Below are 8,997 nucleotides of genomic sequence, written 5' to 3'. Positions count from 1 at the left end.
CACACCTGGGATGGTTTAGCCTTCCCTGGCCTGCATTTTTCTGTGTTCTTTTTGTCTAAGTAACAAGAAAAAGGAGAAAGTACAATAGAAGGCTGGTTCCCAACATTACCTGGGAAATACTTATACTAACAAAAAACAAAAAACAAAAACCCACTTTTGTCTGAAATTCAAATGTAACTGGAGAACCTGTAACTTTTGTTTGTTAAATCTGATGCCTGAGATGCAGGCAACGATGACGCAGGACCCAGCCAGCTCCCAGGGCTCTGGGGCCATGCGGAAGCCCCTCCCGCCAGCGGAGGTGCACCCGGGGCCAGGGCTGGGGTGTTTGGATCCCCGCCCCAGGCATCTTTGCTGGGGGGTTGAGGGAGCGCTGGTCCTGTGCTGTGATCCCTGGCTCTGCTGACTTTCCAGGAACACAGAGCAGCCTCCTGGGTGTGGCTCCGAGAAAACCCTCAGGCAGAGATGCAGGTCCTACAGCTGCAGGATGCGATGCCCGCCGATGTGTAAGCCCAGGCACCACGCGCCGGGCGCCCCCCGTGACCGAGGGTCTCAGGTACAGCGCGGATGTCCTAGGACAAGAAACTACTAGAACCACCGTCTTTGGAGTGAATAGATCTGGGTTGGAATCTTCGTTTGATCACTTAATTATTCCTACTTTCTAGGGTGACTGTGAGGATTAAAAGGAGAAAGTATATAGAATGCCTAATACTCTGTAGGTGTCCACAGGATCAGATCATGGTGATGTCAACATATATAGGCTTTGAGATCAGACAGACCTAAATTTGAGTCCCAACTCTACTGTCTACCAGCTGGGCAGGCCACATCCCCTTTCTGCCTCAGTTTCCTTATCTGGGAAAGGTGGATGGGACCCGCTCTCTTGGGAGAGGAACGCTGTGGCGTGTGCTCAGTGCTGTGTGCTCAGTGCCTGCGCAGGGCAGACGAATGGACCCGCGTATGTTGGTACCGTTGTCCTTACAGAAGGCGTGAGGCCCGCCCTGGGCCCCAGCTCCACCAGGCCGATTCCAGTCCTTGATGGAGTCTCAGCGAGGCTGGCTAGCATGGGGCAGGGCAGGGTGCGCTGGGAGAGCGGCCTCCTAGTCGTTGGAAGTGCCATTCTTGGGCTCACACCCGCCTGCTGGCGGCAGGTCCACGTGACCTGCTTGGCCAATCCAGTGAGAGAGGGCTCGCCCATGGGCGCTCTAGGCGGGCGGTGCCTGAACTGCGCATGGCACTGTGCACTTTCCTCTCCCGCGACCAGTGCAGGTTGTAACCTTTGAGAAATAATCTGCAATTTGGGGGATGTTTCCAGAGCATGACCTTGCTCAGAGGTCAGCAAACTCACGCTTGTGAGATGGGGCGCACTGCCCCGCCCAGTCTTTCCCCCCGGGCGGGCTGCGGCCGCCTCACTAGCCGATCCCGACTGCACGGGGTTCTCACCTTCTGCTGCGCCTCACCCAGGGGTTTGTGAGGCCTAAGATTCTGCACCTCGATAACCTCCCCCAGGGTGTCGCTGCTGGGGAGGCCACGGCGGGGTGCCTGCGGCCTGTCATTCTGGCGTGGGGCGGCGCTGTCCGGTGCACCATAGGATGCTAACACCATCCCTGCCTGCGCTCACTACATGCTAATTGTTCCCTGAGGTGTGACAGTTAGAGACGGCTCAGAAGTTACCAGGCATCCTTTGGGGGACAAGTGGCCCTGAGCTGAGGCCCCCAGTGCTGCAGAACAGGGAGGACCCTGGGGCGGGGCAGGGGACAATGAGGTGAGGTCACTTTTACCCCTGCCTAGAGGGTGTGCACATTTAAAACGTTTCGCTGAAAATCCTCAATAAGACAGTTGCGTAAGTTTGATGAGAACGTTGAGTCTGAAAAAAAAAAAAGTCTAATTTGCGGGCTTATTCACTGATGGCTGCCAGACGTGCAGGTGTATCTGCCACGCAGACATTTAAAGTTTGGTCACGTAGCCCCTTCTGCACCCACCCCCCAGCTCCTTTTCATACAAGTGCAAAGCAAGAGGGATATTGTCATTGTTACCTTGCTCCCCTTTTAGGGGAGAGAAAGGGGAACCCCCGCCCCACTCCTTGCTGTGTGTCCCCGGGGAAGTCGGACCTGCTCTGCTGCAAGAAGCAAGCTCAGACCCGATGAGTCAGCAGTGGGCGGTCCCAGTGCACCCCCCAGAGAAACAGCACGGTGGGGGCCGGGCCTCACTTCTCCGCATGCATCCCCGGCTCCCCGCCCGTTACTGACTGTCTATCCCATGGCACTTCTTCGCTTCCCTTGTCATAGATTAACGGACCATACGGATGGGGTTACCTGCGGCCTCTCCGTGCCTTCCCTGATCCAGGTGTCTGTTTGATGCCAGCTGTCCTGATTGGCGTAGCTTGCAGTTCGGTTTGATATCAGGCAGTGTGGCACATCCGACTTCGTTCTTTCTCAGGATTGCTTTAGCTAATTAGGGTCGTTTGTGGTTCTATACAAACTTTAGGATTATTTTTTCTAGTTCTGTGAAAAATGCCATTGGAAATTTGATAGATTGCACTGACTCTGTAGATTGCTTTGGGTAGTAATCATTTTAACATTTTAACAATATTAATTCTTCCAATCCATGAACATAGAACATCTTTCCATTTATTTGTGTTTTTAAATTTTATTTCTTTAATGTCTTATAGTTTTCAGTATAAAGGGTTTTTCTCCTCCTTGGTTAGATATATTCTTAGGTATTTTATTCTTTTTGATGCAATTGTAAGGGTGATTGTTTTCTTAATTTCTCTTTCTGAGAGTTCATTATTCATGTATATAAACACCACAGTTTTCTGTATGTTTTGTACCCTGCAACTTTATTGAGCTTATTAGTTCTAACAGTATTTTGGTGGAGTCTTTAGGGTTTTCTACATATAGAATCCTGTCATCTGCACACAGTGACAGCTTTACTTCTTCCTTTCCAATTTGGATGCCTTTTATTTCTTCTTCATGTCTGATCGCTGTGGCGCAGACTTCCGGTTCTGTGGTGAATAACAGCCGTGAGATGGGCATCCTTGTTTTATTTCTGATCTTCTTTCTGATCACAGCTGAATATGATGTTAGCTATGGACTTGTCATATATATGGTCTTTGTTTTGTTGAGGTATGTTCCCTCTGTTGAGATTTTAAAATCATAAATGGATGCTGAACTTTTTCAAATGTTTTCCTGTATCTATAGATATGGACATGTGATTTTTGTCCTTTGTATAATTAATGTGATATGCCACGTTGATTGATTTGAGGATGTTGAATCATCCTTACATCCCTGAGATAAATTTCACTTGATTATGGTGTACAATCCTTTTAGTGTGCTGTTGAAATTGGTTTGCTAATATTTTGTTGAGGATTTTTGCACGTATATTCATTAAGGATATCGGCTTGTAATGCGTCTGTGTATGTGTGGGGGGGGCATCCTTTTGTGGTTTTGGTATCAGGGTCACACTGATCTCATAAAATGAACTTGGAAGCATTCCCTAAAGAATTGCCAATATTTCTCAATTTTCACAAGAAGACACCCCAGTAAAGTTACAGAATGCAAAAATGTACAAAATCCACTGCATTCCTATATACTAACAATGACATTTCAGAAAAAGAAATGAAAAAACAATTCCTTTTGCTATTGCAACAGAAAGAACAAAATGCCTAGGAATAAACTTAGCAAAGAATATGAAGGACCTGTATATTGAAAACTACAAAGCCTTATTAAAAGAGATTGGAAAAGCCCTGACTGGTGTGCTCAGTGGTTAGAGCATCAGCCCCAACACCAAAGTCTCACAGGTTTGGTTTCAGTCAAGGGCACAGACCTGTGTTGGTTTCAATCTCTAGTCCAGATCAGGAAGCATGCAGGAGGCAACAAATGAATGTGTCAATATGTCTCTCTCACATTGATGTCTCTCTCTCTCTCTCTCTCTCTCTCTCTCTCTCTCTCTCTCTCTCTCTTTCTCTCTCTCCTACCTCTCTCCTTTACACTCTCTCTAAAAATCAATGGAAAAAAATATCCTCCATGAGGATTCACAACAACAGAAAAATGAGCAGAGGACCAGAACAGACACTTCTCCCACGAAGACACACAAATGGCCAACAGATATACAAAAAGATGCTCAAGTTCACTAGCTATTAGAGAAATGCAAATAAAAAACACAATGAGATACCGCCTCATACCTGTTAAAATGGCTATTAGACAAGACAAGTAATAACAAGTGTTGGAGAGGATGTGGAGAAAAAGGAACCTCATTCACTGCTCGTGGGATGTAAACTGGTACAGCCACTGTGGGAAACAGTATGGCAGCTCCTCAAAATATTAAGAAGATAGCTACCATATGACGCAGCAACCTCTCCTGGGCATCTACGTGAAAAAATGGAAAACATTCATTTGTAAAGAAATATGCACCCCTGTGTTCACTGCAGCACTATTCGCGGTGGCCAAGACGCAGACAGCCAAAGCACCCCTAGATAGAGGACTGGGTAAAGAAGATGAGGTCCATGTACACAATGGATTCTACTCAGCCATGAGGAAGGATGAAGTAGCACCATTTGCAACAACACGGATGGACATTGAGAACATCATGTTAAGTGAAATAAGTCAGATAGAATAAGCTAAGAACCATATGATTTCACTCATATGTGGGATATGAAACTGAACTTCATGAACTCAGACAGCAGTGGGGGTTCCCAGAGGGAAGGGGGTAGGTGGATAGTAAAGGGGCCAACTATATGGTGACAGAAGATGATTTGTCTTTGGGTGGTGGGACAGGGCAATACAGCTCATGTATCATGGAGATATATACTTGAAACCTATATGATCTTATTAATCAATGTCACCCTAATAAATTTAATAAAATTAAAAATAAATGAAAAGAAGAAACCCCAACAATCTGTCTTGTTTTAATATGTTTTGCAGGCCCTTTGACGGGTAATCCAGTTTCTTGCCCTGTGTATTTCTGGTTTGTCTAATATTACAGGTGCCGTATCCAATTGCTACTTGGAAACTTCAAACTGCACATCACAGCACGTTAGGGTGGCGGGTGTCTCCCCTCCGCCCGCTCCCCGGGAGGACCCTGTTGATAGTTGGGCGTGATGCCAGCAGACCTTTCTGGTTATTCAATGCACATGCTCACACATGAGGTCACACTGCCAGCGTGTAGGCCAATTCTGCTTCATGGTTCTCATTGAAGGTTGGGCCAGGGTGAGGGGAGACGAGGGCAACAGAAAACGTGTGTTCCCGCAGCTCCCCTCAAGAAAAGGCACCTCGGGTCCTGCAGGTGCCCCTGGGCCGCCCCCCCTCCCCTCCCCCGTCTCCTGCTGCTGCCTGTGGCTCCAGCACCTCCTGTTTCATTCAAAGCTTCATCTCCCTCTGAGGTGAACAGTTTAAGTTTAAAAGATAACCAGTTTTCTGGATTTTATTTCTAGTTACCCAATGAGTGTATGACAGGGACAAAGCTATGTGGGTCAACTTTAGAAGTCTTACCTTCAGTACCTTCTAGAAACTTCTATGCTAGTGTCACTTGGCTCCTCACCCCTTCACCATGCTGCAAGGCTGATGGGTGGAGGGGGATGGTAAGGAGCTGAGAGGCAATGCAGAGACACTTCAGGAAAGGCAGCGAGGGGCATGGGAAGCGAGAACTTGGGGCAGGAAATTCAGCACGTCACACGGGCCTCCCTCCTCACACAGCTCCTCTGTTTCCGGGGTGGAGTCTGCAGTGTTTTGGGTGCACTCGTGCCTAGCACCCACGTGTCTCAGGGGAAGTTGAGGTGGGGTCACCGAGGCTGGGAAGGTTGCTTCCTTTTTAAGCAACCAGCTCTCCTATCAACAGGGACTGATGAAGATCAGGGTCACAGGCCACTTTGACAGCTTTGGAAAGCTGCTCAGAACGATGCCAGTCCATACTCAGCTTTGCCAGGAGTATTGAGGGGCCTTGGGCCCCAGAGCCCAGCCCTGGACCTTCCATCAGGAGCTGTGCAGGGTCCAGTCCACTTCTGCTATACCAGCCACCTGTCAGGCAAATTAAATTGGAGTTGGGCCAATCAGCGAGCTCACAGGCTCCATGAGGACTTGGTGGTGGCAGATACGAACTTGAACCCTGACTATTTTGAGCCTTGCACTCTCCCACTTGACAACACGGGAATACTTGAGTTTGGCAGAATTTCTGACTGAGAAATTGCACAACGTTAGCTTGGCTCTGGGATCCCAGCGGAGACCATTAGTGGAGCAATGCTTTGCTCGGTGTGCCAAGAGCTGTTCTGTTTGGAGGCAGGCTAGACTGTTCTAAGCCCTGAGAAGTCCCTGGTGGAAGATGAAGAAAAATGAGGACGTAAATCTTTGGTGTCTGGGAGAAGCCGGAAAAACCCGAGGTTAGGCCCAGTCTGGAGAAGAAGTAACAGGAGACTGTATGTGGGGTCCCCACGGGGCCACGGGACAGCCCCAGTGCCCTGAGCTCCGCAGCAGAGGCATCACCTGGGCCTGCACCCCCATCTCCCCTGCGAGGTCACGGGAGCAGAGAGGTGCCGGTCTGTTCTCCGGGCTCCCAGAGCTCCAGGCCTGCCCTCCTCTTCCTCCTCCTCCTTCTCTTCCCTCTTCCTCCTCCTCCTCCTCCTCCTCCTCCTCCTCCTCCTCCACTTCCTCCTCCTCCTCCTCTTCCCTCCTCCTCCTCTTCCTCCTCCTTCTCCTCTTCCTCATCCTCCTCTTCCCTCCTCCTCTTCCCTTTCCCAGTCACCCCTAACTGCCCTCCCTCCTCTTCCCTCTCCTTCTCCTTCTCCTCCTCCTCTTCCCTTTCCCTCCCCCTCCTCCTCCTCCTCTTCCCTCTCCTCCTCCTCTTTCTTCTCTTCCTCTTCTTCTTCCTCCTCCTCTTCCCTCTCCTTCTCCTCCACCTCGTCCCTCTCTTCCTCCTCCTCCTCCTCTTCCCTCTCCTCCTCTTTCTCCTCCTTCTCCTCCTCCTCCTCCTCCTCCTCCTTCTCCTCCTCCTCTTCCCTTCTCCTCTTCTTTTTTCTTGCCGGGGTTCTTGTTCCAGCATTACAAAGGGTTCAGCAATCTGGAGAAAGGCTGTGCATAGATTAAATAAGAGTCCAGAGACAAAAGATAATTTTGAAAGGTATTGGGGGTCAGAGGAGCTTCAGCTAAAGGAACTAAAGTTTTAAGTTCTTTGTTCTCCTTGTATCAGGACCCCTGCTTTTTATTAACACAACTAGAGGCCCAGTGCACAAAATTTGTGCATGGGGAGGGGTGTACCTCAGCCCAGCCTGCACCCTCTCCAATCTAGGAACCCTCGAGAATTGGGCCTAAACGGGCAGTCGGACATCCCTCTCACAATCCAGGACTGCTGGCTCCCAACTGCTCGCCTGCCTGCCTTCCTGATTTCCCTTAACCACTTCTGCCCGCCAGCCTGATCACCCCCTAACCACTCCCCTGCCAGCTTTATTGATGCCTAACTGCTCCCCTGCCTGCCTGTTTGCCCCTAACTGCCCTCCCCTGCAGGCCTGGTCACCCCTAACTGCCCTCCCCTGCAGGCCTGGGTCCCCCACAACTGCCCTTCCCTGCAGGCCCAGTCGCCCTCAATTCCCCTCCTCTGCCATCCTGGTAACCCCTAACTACCTTCCCCTGCAGGCTTGATCACCCCCAACTGCCCTCCCCTGCTGTCCTGGTTTCTCCCAACTGCCCTCCCCTGCTGGCCATCTTGTGGCGGCCATCTTGTGTCCACACGGGGCAGCCATCTTGTGTGTTGGAGTGATAGTCAATTTGCATATTACTCTTTTATTAGATAGGATTTGTCCTAAGGCAAGGTGGAGACATAAACGTCATAGGGTGGGGGTTTACAGAAACATTATCAGATTGGGGAATAGCCTACGGCTGTTCAGGTGTTTGGCCAACAGAAGGCAATAACATGTAGATTAAGATGCCCTGAGCTGTCTGGCAGCAAACAATCATCCTATTCAGGTTTGGGGATGTGCCCCTCAGCCATTCCAACAAGTGATTACATATGTGACTCAGCCCTTGTTGAGCCCCCAAGTTTCATCAACCTTTTGATAAAACTCTTGTAATTATGACATGCTGGAATTGGCTCCCAACACTTCTCTTCCTCCTCCTTTATCTTCTCCTCCTCTTCCCCCTCCTCCTCCTCCTCTTCCCTCTCCTTCTCCTTAAAAAAAAAAAAAAAATTCTACCCTCACTGGGGAGAGGAAGGACCTTCCCCCTTCTGAAGCCAAGCAAGGGGGCTGCGAGGAAGCGGGGCCTGGGGGCCTCTGGAAGCGGCCCTAGCACGCGCCTGGCCCTGTGGGTGGTTTATGGAGGGGACCAGGAAGACGGGGTAATGGGGAACTGAGCCCAAGGTAGAAAGGCGAGGCATCACTGTGCCACAAATCCCACTGGCTTCTGCTCAGGGGACCCATGTGCTGCCGCCTTGAGCCACTTTGGGGTGATGGTGTTCAGCTGGTTAGTGAGAAACACGGCTCAGGGGAGCTTTGACCCTCCCCTTTCCTGCCCAGGAGATGCAGACAGAGAACCTGCTTCAGGAGGGAGCCAGGCTTAGTCCCCCCTCCCCTCCCCCCAGCTCTAGGGGGAGACCCGGTCTGGGAGCAGTCCCTGCCCCGTCTCTGAGCCGCCAGCAAGGCCTCCCGCCCTGGTCCGCTCTCCTTGCTCTGTGGCTGCCCCTCTCACACTGAAACCAGCACCCACTGCCCCTCCTCCTGTGTCTCCAGCCCCAGCGCTGCCCCGCGGGCGTCGGGGTTCCCTGCCTACGCGAGTCCCCGGAGAGTGTAACACTCCGATTTCCCTGGCCCTCTGTTCCCTGTTAGCCCAGCAGGAGGAATTGGTGGGAGGAAAAGTATTCACATTTTCTAGCCCCAAGATGCCCTCAGGATAAGCCACATAGGGCTGCTCACTCGCTGAGGAGCCCTTGCGGGGGGGCGGGGTGGTAGTGGTCCTGAAACAAGCTTGTGTGTGGGGGGCGTCCACAGTCAGGAAGCCTTCAGCCAAGACTGGGAGCTGC

At 50.8% G+C, this 8,997-nt stretch overlaps 1 pseudogene across 1 annotated transcript in view; it reads left to right on the top strand.

Annotated features, from left to right (window-relative positions):
• Positions 1-232: 232 nt before the first annotated feature.
• LOC307113460 (mitochondrial import receptor subunit TOM40 homolog) overlaps positions 233-8,997 on the top strand; it is a 34,502-nt pseudogene continuing 25,737 nt past the window's right edge. Inside the window, exons 1-2 of the transcript in view lie at positions 233-298; positions 412-503. The product of the transcript in view is annotated as a mitochondrial import receptor subunit TOM40 homolog (transcript). The remainder of the gene's footprint in view (positions 299-411; positions 504-8,997) is intronic.

The sequence above is a fragment of the Cnephaeus nilssonii genome (assembly GCF_951640355.1).
Source record: "Cnephaeus nilssonii genome assembly, chromosome: 17".
Taxonomy (NCBI): Eukaryota; Metazoa; Chordata; class Mammalia; order Chiroptera; family Vespertilionidae; genus Cnephaeus; species Cnephaeus nilssonii.
Note: the sequence above shows the minus strand (reverse complement) of the source record. Positions and strands in the feature narration are given on the sequence as shown.